Raw genomic sequence first — 17,901 nt, forward strand, 5'->3', positions numbered from 1 at the left:
AATAATTGGTGTTATACTGTGTGCCAAGCATAAGTGCTGGGAAATTGTGGCTATTATTAAGAACTTTCTATGTGACAAGCTCTGGGATAGCTGCCAGATCATCAGGTCGGACACAGTCCCTGTCTCACATGGGGCTCACGGTCCAGGAGAGAGAACAGGCATCGAATCCCCAGTTTACAAATGGAGAAACTGAGGCACAGAGAAGCTGTGACTTGCCCGTGGTGACAGTGGATCAATGAGGGAACATGGCTTAGAACCCCGATCTTCCTACCCCCAGGTCTGCACTTTTTCCACTAGATTATGCTGTATATTCATTCATTCAATCATATTTATTGAGCACTTACTGTGTGCAGAGCACTGTACTAAGCTCTCGGGTGAGGACAATATAACAGACACGTTCCCCGCCCACAGCGAGCTTACAGTCTAAATCACTGATGCTTCTCCCACTGATGCACTTCTATATTTCTCAACTTTAGAGTTAGCAGCCTTCTTTAAAGCCAGCGATGGGCCCACGGCAATTGATTTATTGGTGTTAAATGTCTGCCTTGCCAACGCACAGTCTATCAATCAATGGTATTTATTGAGCACTGTACTGTGCGCTTAAGAGAATACAGAACAACACAGTTCATAGACACGTTCTCTGAGACGGTAAGCTTGCAGTCTAGAGGGACAAATTTAAATCAGTGTCTTTTGAATGCACCGTTTTGCTACTTGGAAAGTTTCAAGAGAGCAGGGAGTCAGGAGACCAGGTCTTTTTTTTTTTTCAGTGGTATTTGTTAAGCGCTTACTATGTGCCAGGCGATGTACTAAGCACTGGAGTAGATACAGGCTAATCAGGTTGGACAGATTTCCTGTCCCACGTGGAGCTCACAGTCTTCATCCCCATTTTACAGATCAAATAACTGAGACATGAGAAGTGAAGTGAGTTGCCCAAGGTCACACAGCAGACGAGTGGCAGAGCCAGGATTAAAACCCAGGCCCAGGCCCAAGCTCTATTCACTAGGCCGCACTACTTTTCTAGGTCTTGTTCCTAGCTCTGCCACTGGCTTCTTAAGTGATCTTTGGCAAGCCACTCAACCTCTTGAGGCCTCAGTTTCCTCAACTGTAAAATGAGAGTAATAACACCTTTCCTCTCTTTATCTCGGCTGGGGTGTTGCGAGAACAAATGGGGTGAGTAAGGTGAAAATTGAAAATGCTCTTCAAATTCAAGGTATTTTTGAGAATTAGTCTAGTAAGACTTCACTAGGCAGATGGACCCATCAGAGGGACAGAGATGTGGAGAGAGGGAGGGAGAGGAGCTGAGGGAGTGGCAGCAGAAACCATGGGGGCGGGTTGTCCTTTTTTTAATGGTATTTGTTAAGCGCTTTCTATGTGCCAGGCACTGTACTAAGCGCTGGAGCAGATACAAGCTAGTCAGGTTGGACGCAGTCTTTGTCCCACATGGGGCACACAGTCATCACCCCCATTTCATCATCAATTGTATTTACTGTGCGCTTACTGTGTGCAGAGCACTGTACTAAGAGCTTGGGAAGTACAAGTTGGCAACATAATTCCAGATAATTATATTCCAGATAATAATAATAATGATGATGGCATTTGTTAAGCGTCTACTATGTGCAAAGCACTGTTCTAAGTGCTGGGGGGTGATACAAGGTGATCAGGTTGTCCCACATGGGGCTCGCTGTCTTAATCCCCATTTTACAGATGAGGGAACTGAGGCTCAGAGAAGTTAAGTGACTTGCCCAAGATCACACAGCAGACAGGTGGGGGAGCCGGGATTAGAACCCCATGACCTCTGACTCCCAAGCCCGTGCTTTTTCCACCGAGCCACACTGAGGCCCAGAGAAGTGACTTTCCCAGGGTCACACAACAGACAAGTGGTAGAGCCGGAATTAGAACCCAGGTCCTTCTGACTCCCACGCCCACGCTCTAACCACTAGGCTACACCACTGTTCCTTGAAGAGAAGAGGCAGGAGGGTGGGTGAGAGCTGCATCAGTGGGGCTCCCCGGGGACCCCTAGACCCCCTGTTTCTCATCCCCACAGTTGCCCTGGGTGACAGCATTAGCCGGCCTCTGTTCGGCACCACCGTGGGTGCGTTTCCTGTAGCATCAGCTGGCTCTGCCACGGGAAGCTGTCAATGGAAGCTTTTCTTTGGAAGGCTTGTCCTACCCTAAACCAGGAAGGCACCCAAAAACAGCATCACTCAGCCGGGGCCCAGCTTCCGGCTCCTTCCTCGCCAAAGATGCGGAAAAATCCTCTTTCATCCTCTACCTTTTCCTTGCAAGATCGATAGAGACCCGACAGCGGAGCTGGTGTTCCTGTTTGACTACAGAGTGGGCCTTTTATGAACCGAACTATTCTCTCTACAGATAATTTTTCTGTCTGAATAACGAACTCCACTGATCCGGGAAGTTCTCTGAGTCCTGAATCCAAATCTGCCTCTCCTTTTACCCAGGGCCTCGCCGTGAATGTGGAGGGGACAGAACCAAAAGTCTGAGGAGTTCTTGTCATGCCTGCTACAGGTAGACACTTTGTTATCCAGGCTGGTTTTTTTTATGGTGTTTGTTGAGTGCTTATTATGTGCCAGGCATGGTATCGTGACTGAGGTGGATACAAGCTAGTCAGGTTGGACACAGTCTGTCCCACATGGAGTTTGCAGTCTTAATTCCCATGACAGATGACAGATTAATTCAAATGACAGATGAGGTAACTGAGGCACAGAGAAGTTAAGTGACTGGCCCCAGGTCACACAGCAGGGAAATGGCAGAGCTGGGATTAGAACAGTGCTTTGCACATAGTAAGTGCTTAATAAATGCCATCATCATTATTATTATTATTAGAGGCAAGGTCTTCTTGATTGCCAGGTCCATGCTCTTTCCACTAGGCCACACTGCTTTCCTCCCCACAGCCCAGTAACCCACCTGGGAGGCAGCATGGCCTAGTGGATAGAGCACGGGCCTGGGAATCAGAAGGACCTGGATTCTAATCCCGGCTCTTCCACTTGTCTGCTGTGTGACCTTGGGCAAGTCACTTCACTTCTCTGGGCTTCAGTTACCTCATCTGTAAAATGGAGATTAAGAGTGTGAGCCCCATATTGGACAGGGACTGTACCCAACCTGACTAACTCATATTTACCCCTGCGCTTAGAACAGTGCTTGGTACGTAGTAAGTGCTTAACAAGTACCATTATTATTATTATTATTATAATTATGGGACACTCTGAGTTGTTTAGGCCTCAAGTGTGAGGTTTTAACGAAGGCAGATTAGAAATGATTTGGGGAAGGCCTTGGATTAGGACAGTGTTTTGCACATAGTAAGTGCTTAGCAAATGCCATCATTATTATTATTATTTGCATCCTTTGTTCACCTCCCCCCGCCCAGTCCCACAGCATTTCTGTATATATCCGTAATTTATTCATTTCTATTTACGTCTGTCTTCCCCTCTAGACTATAAACTCCTTGTGGGCATGGAACGTGTCTATCAACTCTGTTATATTAGACGCTCCCAAGTTCTTAGTACAGTGCTCTGCATGCAATCAGCACTCAGTAAATACCACTGATTGATTGATTGAAGGCCCCATAGAGGAGATGGGATTTCAAAAGGGCTTTTAAGATCGGGAGACCTGTGGTCTGGCAGATAGGAAGCAGGAGGGAGTTCCAGTTAGGGAGTGAGCAAGATGTCAGCAGTGGGTGAGATGAAAATAAATCCAGTGAGTAGAAGATTGGCGTGAGAGCGAGAGCTGGGGTGTGGTGGGAGAAGAGAGTAAATAAATAGGAGGGAAAAAACTGATTATGTGCCTTAGGGACATAATCAGGACTTTCTGCTTGATGTGGAGATGAATTGGCAATCATCGGATGTTTTTGAGGAGTGGGGAAATGAGTGCAGAATAATCTAAAAAATAGGACAGCAAAAGTATGGACTGGAGAGGGGAAAGACAGGAAGCAGGGAGATAATAATAATAATAATAATAATAATAATAATAATAATAATAATAATGGCATTTATTAAGTGCTTACTATGTGCACAGCACTATTCTAAGCGCTGGGGAGGTTACAAGGTGATCAGGTTGTCCCCTGGGGGGCTCACAGTCTTAATCCCCCTTTTACAGATGAGGGAACTGAGGCCCAGAGAAGTTAAGTGACTTGCCCAAAGTCACACAGCTGACACAGCTGCCGGTCTCAGCTCCACAACATTGCCAAGATCCGCCCTTTCCTCTCCACCCAACCGCTACCCTGCTCATTCAAGCTCTCATCCTATCCCGTCTGGACTACTGCATCAGCCTTCTCTCTGATCTCCCATCCTCGTGTCTCTCTCCACTTCAATCCATACTTCATGCTGCTGCCCGGATTATCTTTGTCCAGAAACGCTCTGGACATATTACTCCCCTCCTCAGAAATCTCCAGTGGCTACCAATCAATCTGTGCATCAGGCAGAAACTCCTCACCCTGGGCTTCCAGGCTGTCCATCACCTTGCCCCCTCCTACCTCACCTCCCTTCTCTCCTCCTCCAGCCCAGCCCTCACCCTCCGCTCCTCCGCCGCTAATCTCCTCAGCGTACCTCGCTCTCTCCTGTCCTGCCATAGACCCCCGGCCCACGTCATCCCCCGGGCCTGGACTGCCCTCCCTCTGCCCATCTGCCAAGCTAGCTCTCTTCCTCCCTTCAAGGCCCTGCTGAGAGCTCACCTCCTCCAGGAGGCCTTCCCAGACTGAGCCCCTTCCTTCCTCTCCCCCTCGTCCCCCCTCCATCCCCCCCATCTTACCTCCTTCCCTTCCCCACAGCACCTGTATATATGCATATACGTTTGTACATATTTATTACTCTATTTATTTATTTATTTATTTATTTTATTTGTATATATCTATTCTATTTATTTTATTTTGTTAGTATCTTTGGTTTTGTTCTCTGTCTCCCCCTTTTAGACTGTGAGCCCACTGTTGGGTAGGGACTGTCTCTATATATTGCCAATTTGTACTTCCCAAGCGCTTAGTACAGTGCTCTGCACATAGTAAGCGCTCAATAAATACGATTGATGATGATGATGACAATTGAAGGAGCCGGGATTTGAACCCATGACCTCTGACTCCAAAGCCCGGGCTCTTTTCCATTGAGCCACACTGCTGCTCGATCAGGGAGAAGGCTGGTAATGGTAGTCAAGGCAGAATATAAGAAATGCTTGCTGGCCTAGTGAGGGGGCAGTGCAGTCCAGCAATGTCAGTGGGATTTATAGAGTGCTTACTGTGTGCAGAGCACCGTACTTAGCACTAGGAAGAGTGCAATACAAAATGTGGTTCTCTGCATAATGTAGTTATCCAGAATACTGCTCTGCACTTCCTCTCTTCAAGGCCCTACTGAGAGCTCACCTCCTCCAGGAGGCCTTCCCAGACTGAGCCCCGTCCTTCCTCTCCCCCTCGCCCCCCTCTCCATCCCCCCCGTCTTACCTCCTTCCCTTCCCCACAGCACCTGTATATATGTATATATGTTTGTACATATTTATTAATCTATTTATTTATTTTACTTGTACATATCTATTCTATATATTTTATTTTGTTAATATGTTTGGTTTTGTTCTCTGTCTCCCCCTTCTAGACTGTGAGCCCACTGTTGGGTAGGGACTGTCTCTATATGTTGCCAACTTGTACTTCCCAAGCGCTTGGTACAGTGCTCTGCACACAGTAAGCTCTCGATAAATACGATTGATTGATTGATTGATAGGCAGTAAATTCTATTAATCGATAGTCCGATTTAGCTGAAGTACAGCAGGGCAGAGTCCTAGAGAGCAGCATGGCTGAGTGGATAGACCATGGCACAGGGAGTCAGAAACTCATCGGTTCTAGTCCAGGCTCTGCTACTTGTCTGCTGTGTGACCCTGGGCAAGTCGGTTCACTTCTCTGGGCCTGAAGTAACTGTAAAATGGCGATTGAGACTGTGAGGCCCCACGAGGGACTGTGTCCAACCCAATTTGACTGTATCCACCCCTGCTTTTAATATAGTGCCTGGCACATAGTAAGCACTTAACAAATACCACAATCATTATTATCGTTAGCCACCACTTCCTTTCACCTGCGGGAAGCAGTGGGGCCTCCTGGAAACAACCTGGGCTTAGGAGTCAGAGGACCTGGGATCTATACTTGGGTATAGCCTGGCTCAGTGGAAAGAGGCCAGGCTTTGGAGTCAGAGGGCATGGGTTCAAATCCCGGCTCCTCCAATTGTCAGCTGTGTGACTTTGGGAAAGTCACTTCACTTCTCTGGGCCGCAGTTCCTCATCTGTAAAATAGGGATTAAGACTGTGAGCCCCACGTGGGACAGCCTGATCACATCGTATCCCCCCAGTGCTTAGAACAGTGCTTTGCACATAGTAAGCGCTTAACAAATACCATCATTATTATTATTCTTATACCCTTGCTTGGGGTAAGTCACTTGATTTCTCAGGGCCTCAGTTTCCTCATCTGTAAAATGGGGATCCAATGCCTGTTCGTTCATTCATTCATTCAATTGTATTTATTGAACGCTGACTGTGTACAGGGCACTGTACTAAACGCTTGGGAGGTACAAGTTGGCAACATATAGAGATGGTCCCTACCCAACAGTGGGCTCACGGTCTAGAAGGGGGAGACAGAGAACAAAGCAAAACATATTTACAAAATAAAATAAATAGAATAAATGCGTACAAATAAAATAATAAATAGAGTAATAAATACTTACAAACATATGTACATATATGCAGGTGCTGTGGGGAGGGGAAAGAGGTTCTCCCTCCTACTTAGACTGTGTGATCCCTATAAAGGACAGAGACTGGGTCCTACCTGATTATTTCAAATCTACCTCAGCCTATGAACACAGTAATCATTCAACACATGCCACAGTTATTATTATTACGTGTCTCCAAGGGTTTAATAATAATAAAATTAATGATTGTGGTATTAAGCGCTATGTACCATGCACTGTACTAAGTGCTGGGGTGGATACACTCAAAGTGTGTTGGACGCAGTCCCTGTCCCTCATGGGGCTCACAGTCTTAATCTCCATTTTTTCTCTGGGCCTCAGTTACCTCATCTGTAAAATGGGGATTAAGACTGTGAGCCCCCCGTGGGACAACCTGATTTCCGCGTAACCTCCCCAGCGCTTAGAACAGTGCTCTGCACATAGTAAGCGCTTAATAAATGCCATCATTATTATTAATTTACAGATGAGGAAACTGAGGCACAGAGAAGTGAAGTGACTTGCTCAAGGCCACACAGCAGACAGGTGGCAGAGCTGATATTAGAATCCATGACCATTTGGCTCCCAGCCCTGTGTTGTATCCATACTGTGCCCTGTCATGCTGCCATGGCATACTGTGAGGCTGCTATGCCATTGTTTAGTTTGATGCTATCTCCTTCCCATGGTGGCTCCATAATTACTTATGGCTGCTTGTCTGAATTGTTTTTATGGTAGCTGTTAAGCTCTTACTATATGCCAGGCACTGTACTAAGTGCTAAGGTAGAAACAAGTTAATTGGGCTGGGCACAGTCCCTGTCCCACGTGGGGCTCACAGTCTCAGTCCCCATTTTACAGATGAGGGAACTGAGACACAGTGAAGTGACCTGTCCAAGACCTCACAGCAGACAAGTCAGAGAAGCAGCGTAGCTCAGTGGAAAGGGCACGGGCTTTGGAGTCAGAGGTCATGGATTCAAATCCCGGCTCTGCCAATTTCCAGCTGGGTGACTTTGGGCAAGCCACTTCACTTCTCTGTGCCTCAGTTCCCTCATCTGTAAAAAGGGGATGAAGACTGTGAGCCCCCCGTGGGACAACCTGATCACCTTGTAACCTCCCCAGCGCTTTGAACAGTGCTTTGCACATGGTAAGTGCTTAATAAATGCTATCATTATTAAAAGTGGTGGAGTCAGAATTAGAACCCATGACCCTCAGACTCCCAGGCCTGTGCTCTATCTCCCATGCCATGACATGCTGTTTCCCTGGGCACCTACAGTGTGTGTATGTGAACAGTACTGTCCTGGATTGAATGAATGAAGGAATGAATGAATGACACTTGTGCGCAGAGCGCTGAACTGGGCAGAGTGTGTGTGTGTGTGTGTGTGTGTGTGTGTGTGTGTGTGTGTGTGTGCATCCAAATAGGGCCCTAACCTGGACACCTAGGTGCAGAGCGTTGGACTGGGCACCTCTTGAATGTGTGTAGTATACTATATTGGACACAAACCATGAGCAAAGCTCTGAGCAATTTTCATCATCTTGCAATAAGTCAGGGTTTTGAAATCACTAACAGGATTGGCCCCGTGGAAAATTTGCATAGGTCTTTAGGAAAAAAGAGGAAACAGGGGCTTATTATTAGCCTTTCTCATCTTGGACAAATCTTCAAGAAGAAAACTGTGTCTGCTGTTCCCTCATCTCCATCCCCTCGGGTCTATATTTTGTGGCTATCTCTTGGTCTTCCTCTCTGTCAGTCTATCTTTCTTTGTGTCGCTTCCTCTATCTTTCTGTCTGTCTCTCTGACTGTCTCTATGTCTTTCTCTTCTCTGTCTCTGTCTTGTTTCTGTGTCTCTTTATCTCCATCGCTGCCAGTCTCTCTGAATCTGTCTCTATCTCTCTGCCTCTCTGATTTTGTCTATGTCTCTCTTCTCTCTGTATGTCTCTCTGCTCTATCTCTCAGCCTGTCTCTTTAGCTCTTTGTCTCCATCTCTCTGCCTGTCTCTGTGATTCTGCCCCTTCTTTTCTATCTCTCTGTCTCTGTCCCTAATAACACTAATAATAATGATAGCATTTGCTAAGCACTTACTATGTGCCAGGCACTGTACTAAGTGCTGGGGTGTTTACAAGCAAATCAAGTTTAACACAATCTCTGCCCCATTTGGGGCTCACAGTCTCAATCCCCATTTTCCAGAAGAGGTAACTGAGGCCCCGAGAAGTAAAGTGACTTGCCCAAAGTCACACAGCAGACAAGTGGTGGAGCTGGGATTAGAACCCATGACCTTCTAACTCCCGGGTCCATGCTCTCTCCATTATGCCATGCTGCTTTTCTATCTCTGCCTATCTCTCTGATTCTATTCCTGTTTCTTCTATTTCTCTGTCTCTTTGTCTCTCTGTCTCTCTGCTTCTGTCTGTCTCTCTGTCTCTCTGTCTGACCCTGTCTCTCTTTCCCCAGTCCGGGTGTGGTGTGCAGCCCAACTTGTACTTCCCAAGCGCTTAGTCCAGTGCTCTGCACACAGTAAGTGCTCAATAAATACGATTGAATGAATGAATGAATGAATGATGGGCCTCAGAGTCCTCCCTGGAGCAGCTCTGAGCAATCTCTTTGGGTCCTTTTGCAGTGTCTGCCCACGGCTCTGCTTTCTGCCGAGCCGCAGAATTAGCCGCCTCTGCTGGGGGACTCATATTGAGCGCTTCCTGTGTGCAGAGCACTGTACTAAGCGCTTGGGAAGTCAAGTTGGTAGCAGTACTCTAACTCCCTTCTTTTTAAATGCCCTGTCAGTAGCCTACTGTAGGGATTAGTGTGTTTTGGGTCAGTAAGTCATGAGCACTGCCGTAGCCATTATTGATGAAAAGTCTCAATTCAAAAACTTGCTTAAGTTGACATTTCTTCATGGTGTGATTTTACATTTATAACTGACCCTTCTATTTTACCTGTGGGGTGGGGAATTCAGGGTCTCTCCTTAACTGCTTAGGTCATCAAATTTAAATTTGAGCAGCTGAAAATCTGAGCTTCCTTGAATCTAAGGCGCTCCTTCAATAAAATGGTGGAGCATTTGGATTGTATTGTATTCTTCCTTTGAGTTGAAATGTGATTATCCATGCCAGGATGTGAAGAGAGTATGTCCTATTAGGAGAAATTTTCTGGGATGGCATCTTCTAGACTGAGCCCGCTGTTGGGTAGGGACCGTCTCTATATGTTTCCAACTTGTACTTCCCCAGCGCTTAGTACAGTGCTCTGCACACAGTAAGCGCTCAATAAATACGATTGAATGAATCTTGCCCTGGCCTCAGAGCTTAGTAGGATAAAGATGGTTTTGTTTCTCCTCAGCCCACTTCTTCCAGCGGGATTGCGGGCCTAAACCAATGTGCCGGAGGGGAAATTGGGTATCTGAGCAACCTCCTGCCATGGTGAAGGGTGCGCAGAGTGTTTGTACTTCTGCTCGGCCAGATGCCCTTTCCAAAACGCCAAGTGTGCCCAGGGGATGGGGCAGCCATCGGAGCCAAAGGGCTGCAGGGTCTAGAACTGGTGGCCTGATTTTGAGAGAATCCACCTACTCGTCCTTTGCGCTTGATAAGATGTTCAGAGGAGGAGTGGGGTGGGGGGAGTGTCAATGGATCAATCACTGCTCTTTATTCATTCATTCATTCAATCGTACTTATTGAGCGCTTACTGTGTGCAGAGCACTGTACTAAGCGCTTGGGAAGTACAAGTTGGCAACATATAGAGACAGTCCCTACCCAACAGTGGGCTCACAGTCTAGAAGGGGGAGACAGAGAACAAAACAAAACATATTAACAAAATACAATGAATAGAAAAACTAACGACCTCCGATTCCCAAGCCCGGGCTCTTTCCACTGAGCCATGCTGCTTCTCTACTGTGTGCAGAGCACTAGACTAAATGCTTGGGAGAGGACAATCCAATAATAATAATAATAATAATAATAATAGCATCTGTTAAGCGCTTACTATGTGCAAAGCACTGTTCTAAGCACTGGGGAGGATACAAGGTGATCAGGTTGTCCCACGTGGAGCTCACAGTCTTAATCCCCATTTTACAGATGAGATAACTAAGGCACAGAGAAGTTAAATGACTTGCCCAAAATCACACAGCTGACAAGTGGTGGAGCTGGGATTTGAACCCATGACCTCTGACTCCCAAACCCGGGCTCTTTCCACTGAGCCACGCTGCTTATCAAGAGCTTTCTGTGTGCAGAGCACTGGACTAAGCTCTGAGTGCAATGTAATGGAGTTGGAAGACGTGATCCTTGCCCACAAGGAGCTTATAATCCTAAAGCACGGGCCTGGAAATCAGAAGGTCATGGGTTCTAATGCAGCTCTGCTGTGTGACCTTGGGCAACTTGCTTTACTTCTCTAGGCCTCAGATGACTCATCTGTAAAATGCTGTTTGAGACTGTGAGCCCCATGTGGGACAAATCAAATCCCGGCTCCGCCAATTGTCAGCTGTGTGATTTTGGACAAGTCACTGAACTTCTCTGGGCTTCAGTTCCCTCATCTGTAAAATGAGGATTAAGACTGTAACCCCCCGTGGGACAACCTGATCACCTTGTAACCTCCCCAGCGATTAGAACAGTGTGTAAGCACTTAATAAATGTCATCATTATTATTACTAAGGACTTTGTCAAGCTCAAGTTGCTTGTATCCACCCCAGTTTTAGTACAGTCCCTGTCACATAGTGAGCACTTAACAAATGCCACAGTTATTAAGGACATGAGCTCTAATCCTAGCTCAGCCACCTGTCTGCTGTGTGACCTTGGTCAAGTCATTTCAGCGAGGCTTAATGGAAAGAACCCGGGCTTCGGGGTCAGAGGTTGTGGGTTCTAATCCTGGCTCTGCCACTTATCAGCTGTGTGACTTTGGGCAAGTCACATCACTACCTCATCTGTAAAATGGGGATTAAGACCGTGAGCCCCACATGGGACAACCTGATTAGCTTGTATCTACCCCAGCACATAGAACAGTGCTTGGCACATAGTAAGCATGTAACAAATACCATCATTATTTATTTATTAGTCACTTCTTTGTGGCTCAGTTCCTTCATCTGTAAAATGGGGATTAAGACTGTGAGCCTTATGTGGGACAAGGATCATGTCCAACCCAGTTATCTTGGACCTACTCCAGCACTTAGAACTGTGCCTGGCACGTAGTAAATGCTTAACAAATGCCACAATTATCATGATTATTATCACTATTATTATTATTATTATTATCTACAATCTGCAGTCATTTCCAACTGATCTTCTGTCTACCAGTAATAGCAATTGCAGTGCTAGAGAAGTGCTTACTATGTGCCAAGTACTGAAATAAGTGCCAGGGAAGAAACAAGGTAACTGGGTCAAGCTCAGTCCCTGACCCACAAGGGGCTCATGGTCAGAGCAGTAGGAGGGAGAGCAGATGAGGAAACTGAGGCACAGATAAATTAGGTAGCTTCCCGAGGCCATAAAGAGGGCAAGTGGGGAACTGGGATTAGAACCCAGCTCTCCCGACTCTCAGGGCCCTGTTTTTTCTAGGCCACGTTAATTCCTGAAGGGTCGGGTCGTTGCTGAGGTTGGACTAGTTCACTCTGAAATTGGCTAATTCCTCAGTGGCTCACAGCAGGGCCCAAGGTTTTCTGGATGGATTAGTACCTTAAAATGGGAGGAACAAAAGAATATCCAGCTCTGCTTCCCCCTCTCCATCTCTAACAATCTGCATGTAGTAATAATAGTAATAATAATTGTGGTATTTGTTAAGCGCTTAATATGTGCCAGGCACTGTACTAAGCACTGAGGTGGATACAAACAAATGAGGTTGGTCCCGGGAATTCATTCAATCAGTCGTATTTATTGAGCATTTACTGTGTGCAGAGCACCATTCTAAGCACTTAGGAGAGTACAGTACAACAATAAATAGGCAGATTCCCTGTCCACAACAAGCTTACACTATAGAGGGACAGACATTAATAGAAGTAGATACTTAAATAAAGGGCAGTTGGAAGATATGTGGACAAATCACTTCAGGAGTCTGGAGAAATTAGCTCTGTTTGGTTTACCCACAGTCATTTATGTCCTATGTGGAGCTCATAGTCTCATCCCCGTTTTACAGATGAGGTAACTGAGGCACAGAGCAGTGAAGTGACTTGCCCAAGGTTAAGCAGCAGACAAGTAGTGGAATTGAGATTAGAACCTATGACCTTCTGACTCCTAGGCTTGCGCTCTATTTGAGTGTCTTCTCTGTACAGAACTAAAAACCTGGGAGAGCAAAATAGAGTAAGAAAATAAAATTTCTGTCCTGGTGGAGTTTATAGTCTAGGAAGGGAGAAAAACACAGCATAATTTTCAAATAATAAGAAGAAGGGGAAGGAGAGATGACATCTGAATACCTGGGTTCTAATCCTGGCTCTGCCACTTTCCCCCTGTGTGATCTCGGATTTGTTGTTTAACTTTTCTGGGCTTCAATTTCTTAATCTGTAAAATGGGATTAAATCCTACCCCCTCCAACTTGAATTGTGAGTCCCATATGGGCCAGGGACTCTCTCCAACCCTATTACCTTGTGTCTGCCCCAGCACTTAGTGCAATGCTTGGCACATAGTAAGTGCTTAGTAAATAATTTACAAATAAAAAGAATAGAAAGGAGAAATGGCCTCGAAGAAAGAGCACAAACCCGGATGTCAAAGGACCTGAGTTCTAATCCCAGCTCTGCCAATTGCTTACTGTGTGACCTAGGGCAAGTCACTTAACTGCTCTGTGCCTCAGTTTCCTCAGTTGTAAAATATTGATTCAATACCTATCCTCCCTCCTACTTAAACTGTGAGCCCCATGTGGGATAGGGACTATGTCCGTACTGATTAACTTGTACCAACCCTAGTGCTTAGAACAGGGTCATAGACAATGCTTCCCAAATACCAAAGAAAACAAATAACTGCAATAATAATAATAATGAATGTTTCAAAAGAAGTATATGAGATGGTAAGAAGTAGGTGACCCAGTAAACAACCCTGTGAACAGTAGGTGCTCAGTACAGTTCTTTGCACTCTGTATATGCCCAATTTAGTGCTCTGTACAATATAGGCACCAGGTATAATGCTCTTCCTATAATAATATTAATGATGGAATTTGTTAAGCGCTTATTATGTGCAAACACTGTTCTAAGCACTGTGGAGGATACAAGGTGATCCGGTTGTCCCATGTGGGGCTCACAGTCTTAATCCCCATTTTCCAGATGAGGGAACTGAGGCACAGAGAAGTGAAGTGACTTACCCAAAGTCACACAGCTGACAAGTGGCAGAGTCAGGATTAGAACCCACAACCTCTGACTCCCAAGCCCGGGGTTCTTTCCACTGAGCCACTCTGCTTCTCCTATAGTGGTTGCATAGTACAATCCTCATCCAGTATAGTGCTCTGTATACAGCAGACACCTGTACAACAGCATTCGGCCCAAAGTAAGCATTTCAATATTATTGGACAAACCCGTTTATTTAGGAACCTGTATTTTTTGGCCAATATAAGCTTCTGTGGCTTTTCTCTGCCCCTTCAGGAACTAAACCGAGAGCTTGTGAAAGAAGATATTGGTTTCAGTAGATCGATTGGCCTGGGATAGCCCGGTATCTGAGAACAGAGAGGAATAACAGACTAAAAACTAAATTAGAATTTTTCTCATGAGCTCTTCATCTCCGGTAGCAGCAATTTCCTGAGCAATCAGCGATGATTTCAGATGATGACCAGCTCCTTCAAAGCCCCCAGTGAGGCTATACTTCGCGGAGCTAAAAAGGAAGGTTCCCTTTTTTCCATCCTTCATCTGCGGAGACAAAATCATTCTTTTTCTTCCCGGACTCAGTTCCACGGTGGGGTGTAAAACAGTAGACGCTGGCAGGCAGAGGGGCTGAGTTGAGCTGTTTTCATCTGCGGGTTCCAGGAAGCGCCTACTTTGATCTCCAAGTTGGGGAAGAGTGAGATTAAAAGACACTTTGCAAAGGGTTTCATGAGGGTTTCTATGAGCCCCCTGCTGCCACTGCCACATAGAATAATAATAATAATAATGACATTTATTAAGCGCTTACTATGTGCAAAGCACTGTTCTAAGCGCTGGGGAGGTTACATGGTGATCAGGATGTCCCTCGTGGGGCTCACAGATTTAATCCCCATTTTCCAGATGAGGTAACTGAGGCAAAGAGAAGTTAAGTGACTTGCCCAAAGTCACACAGCTGACAATTGGCAGAGCCGGGATTTGAACCCATGACCTCTGACTCCAAAGCCCGGGCTCTTTCCTACTGAGCCACGCCGCTTCTCCTAACATATGACTGTGTCCAGTCCCTGGGAGAAGGTCACAGACAATAATAATAATAATTATCATCATTGTGGTATTTGTTAAGCGCTTACTGTGTATCGAGCACTGTATTAAGCTCTGGGGTGGATACAAGCTAATTGGGTTGGATAGAGTCCCACATGGGGCTCACAGTCTTAATCCTCAGTGGGGCCGAGTGGAAAGAGCACGGGCTTTGGAGTCAGAGGTCATGGGTTCAAATCATGACTCTGCCAATTGTCAGCTGTGTGACTTTGGGCAAGTCACTTAACTGCTCTGGGCCTCAGTTCCCTCATCTGTAAAATGGGGATTAAAACTGTGAGCCCCCCCGTGGGACAACCCGATCACCTTGTAACTTCCCCAGTGCTTAGAAGAGTGCTTTGCACCTAGTAAGTGCTTAATAGATGCCATTATTATTATTATTATTATTATTATTATTATTTTACAGATGAGGTATCTGAGACCCAGAAAAGTGAAGTGACTTAACTAAGGTCACACAGCAGAAAGGTGGCAGAGTCTGGATTAGAACCCATGACCTTCTGATGCCCAGGCCTGCGGTCTATCTACTAGGCCATGCTGCTTCTCTGTGTACAGAATTGGGGGCTGACGCCAAGCCATTCTGCTTCACCTTTGCTTTTTGAGCAATGTGCAGAGCATTGTACTGGGCAACCACCATCTATAAAGACCTATACTGGACACCTCATGGCTTAGTGGAAAGAGCACGGTCTTGGGAGTCAGAGGTCGTGGTTTCTAATCCCGGCTCTGCCCCTCATCTGCTGTGTGACCTTTGGCAAGTCACTTCACTCTTCTGTGCCTCAGTTGCCTCATCTGTAAAATGGAGACCAACATTATGAGCCCCCTGTGGGACGTGTCCAACCTGATTACCTTGTATCTACCCCAGTGCTTAGAACAGTACTTGACACATCAATCAATCAATCAATCATATTTATTGAGTGCTTATTGTGTGCAGAGCACTGTACTAAGCGCTTGGAAAGTACAAGTTGGCAACATATAGAGACAGTCCCTACCCAACAGTGGGCTCACAGTCTAACACAGTAAACGTTTAATGAATACCATGATTATTATTATTACCTGCTATGTGAGAGCATTGCATTGGGCTCTTACCATGTATATAGAACTGTACTTGACACCCACAGTGTGCAGAGAATTGGACTGGGCACTTACCATGGATACAGAACTGTACTGACCACCTACATCATGCAGAGCATTGGACTGGGCCCCTACAGTGTACACAGCACTGTACTGATCATCGACAGTGTGCAGAGCATTGGACTGGGCATCTACTATGTGTGCACAGCACTGTAGTCATCACCTTCAGTTGCAGGGCATTGGACTGAGCCCCTACAGTGTACACGGCACTGTACTGACCGCCTATAGTGTGCAGACCATTGTACTGGGCACCTACTAGGTGTCAAGCCCAGGGTACTAGGCACTTGAGGAGTATGCAATAATGATAAAGTCATGGTTTCTGCCTTCAAGGATGTTATAATCAGAGAGACAGACACATTGTAAACGAAAGAGGAATAGATACAAGTGTAACAACCCAAATAAGCAAAAAATGAATGAATAAATAAATAAATAGATTAATCTGTTGGTGTATTAAATCCATTGATTTACGCAAGTGTATCAAGACTGGACTCTGAGATAACGTGACCAGAGAGGCGAGGGTCCATCAGGGAACACCTCCTGGGGAAGGTGGGTTTCAGGAAAAAAAAATGTTAAGTGCTTACTATGTGCCAGGCACTGTACTAAGCGCTGGGGTGGTTACAAACAAATTGGGTTGGACACAGTCCCTGTCCCACGTGGGGCTCACAGTCTCCACCCCCATTTTACAGACGAGGTAACTGAGGCCCAGAGAAGTGAAGTGACTAGCCCAAGATCACCCAGCGGACAAGCGGCGGAAACAGAATCAGAACCCATAATCTTCTGACTCTCAGGCTCCTGCTCTATCCATTATGCCATGCTGCTTCCCCTAAGCCTTGGAAGGTGGAAAGATTGTGGACTGGTTAATCTGAGAGGGAAATTCATCAATCGATCCATCATCGGTGGTATTTATTGAGTGCTTACTATCTGAAGAGCACTGTAATAAAAGCTTGGGGGATTCCAATCCAATAAAGTTGGTGGACACACAATCCCTGCCCTCAAGGAGTTTACGGTCTTTAGAGGAAGCTCCAGGCTGAGGCAGAGGAGTGAAGCAGTGGTAATTTTTCTTATTTCCCTCTATCTCCAGACCCTTTGGCGCTTCTCTACGGCATTCCAAAGCTGGTCCTCTTTCCTGTGGGAAAGCTAAGCACTACGCTGCCAATTTAATTTGGGCGAAAGGAGAAATAGATGGAGGTTCCAGAAATGGAAGATGCCAGAGTTCATCATTCAAGTTTAAAGCTGGAACAAGTGAAAAATCCCTTCGGTACGATGATGTTCCCCTATTTAGTTTCTGATGCCTGACAGAAGTTTCCACCCCTATCTGGCTGACAGGAGGTTTAAGGTAAGATAAGGACACTGCTCTTTCTGCCTAACTCCTTGTGAATCCTGAATATTGCAGTGAGAAAAAGAAGGGATTGATCCATTTGGTTAATTGTGAGTTTTGGGGGGACCGTGATTATGCCACTCTGATTTATTCATTCATTCAGTCGTGGTTTAGTGAGCGCTTACTGCGTGCAGAGCACTGTACTAAGCGCTGGAGGATGTGCAACAATAAACAGGCACATTCCCTGCCCACAGCGAGCTTACAGTCTAGATGGGTGGGGGATGATCATTTCCACAGCCCCCATAGGAGAGGGAGGAGGAAGCTAGGAGTGAATCCACTGTTTCTCAGTCAGTCGGTCGTGTTTATTGAGTGCTTACTGTGTGCAGAGCAATCAATCAATCAATCGTATTTATTGAGCGCTTAC

General features: G+C 46.0%; 1 long non-coding RNA gene across 1 annotated transcript in view; it reads left to right on the forward strand.

Moving 5' to 3' along the window:
- The window catches only part of LOC119925909, a 38,636-nt gene extending 21,173 nt beyond the window's left edge, over positions 1 to 17,463 (forward strand). The window contains exon 3 of the long non-coding RNA XR_005449844.1: positions 17,241 to 17,463. This is a non-coding gene — a long non-coding RNA (uncharacterized LOC119925909). The remainder of the gene's footprint in view (positions 1 to 17,240) is intronic.
- The last annotated feature ends 438 nt before the right edge of the window (positions 17,464 to 17,901 follow it).

The sequence above is a fragment of the Tachyglossus aculeatus genome, chromosome 3, assembly GCF_015852505.1.
Source record: "Tachyglossus aculeatus isolate mTacAcu1 chromosome 3, mTacAcu1.pri, whole genome shotgun sequence".
Taxonomy (NCBI): Eukaryota; Metazoa; Chordata; class Mammalia; order Monotremata; family Tachyglossidae; genus Tachyglossus; species Tachyglossus aculeatus.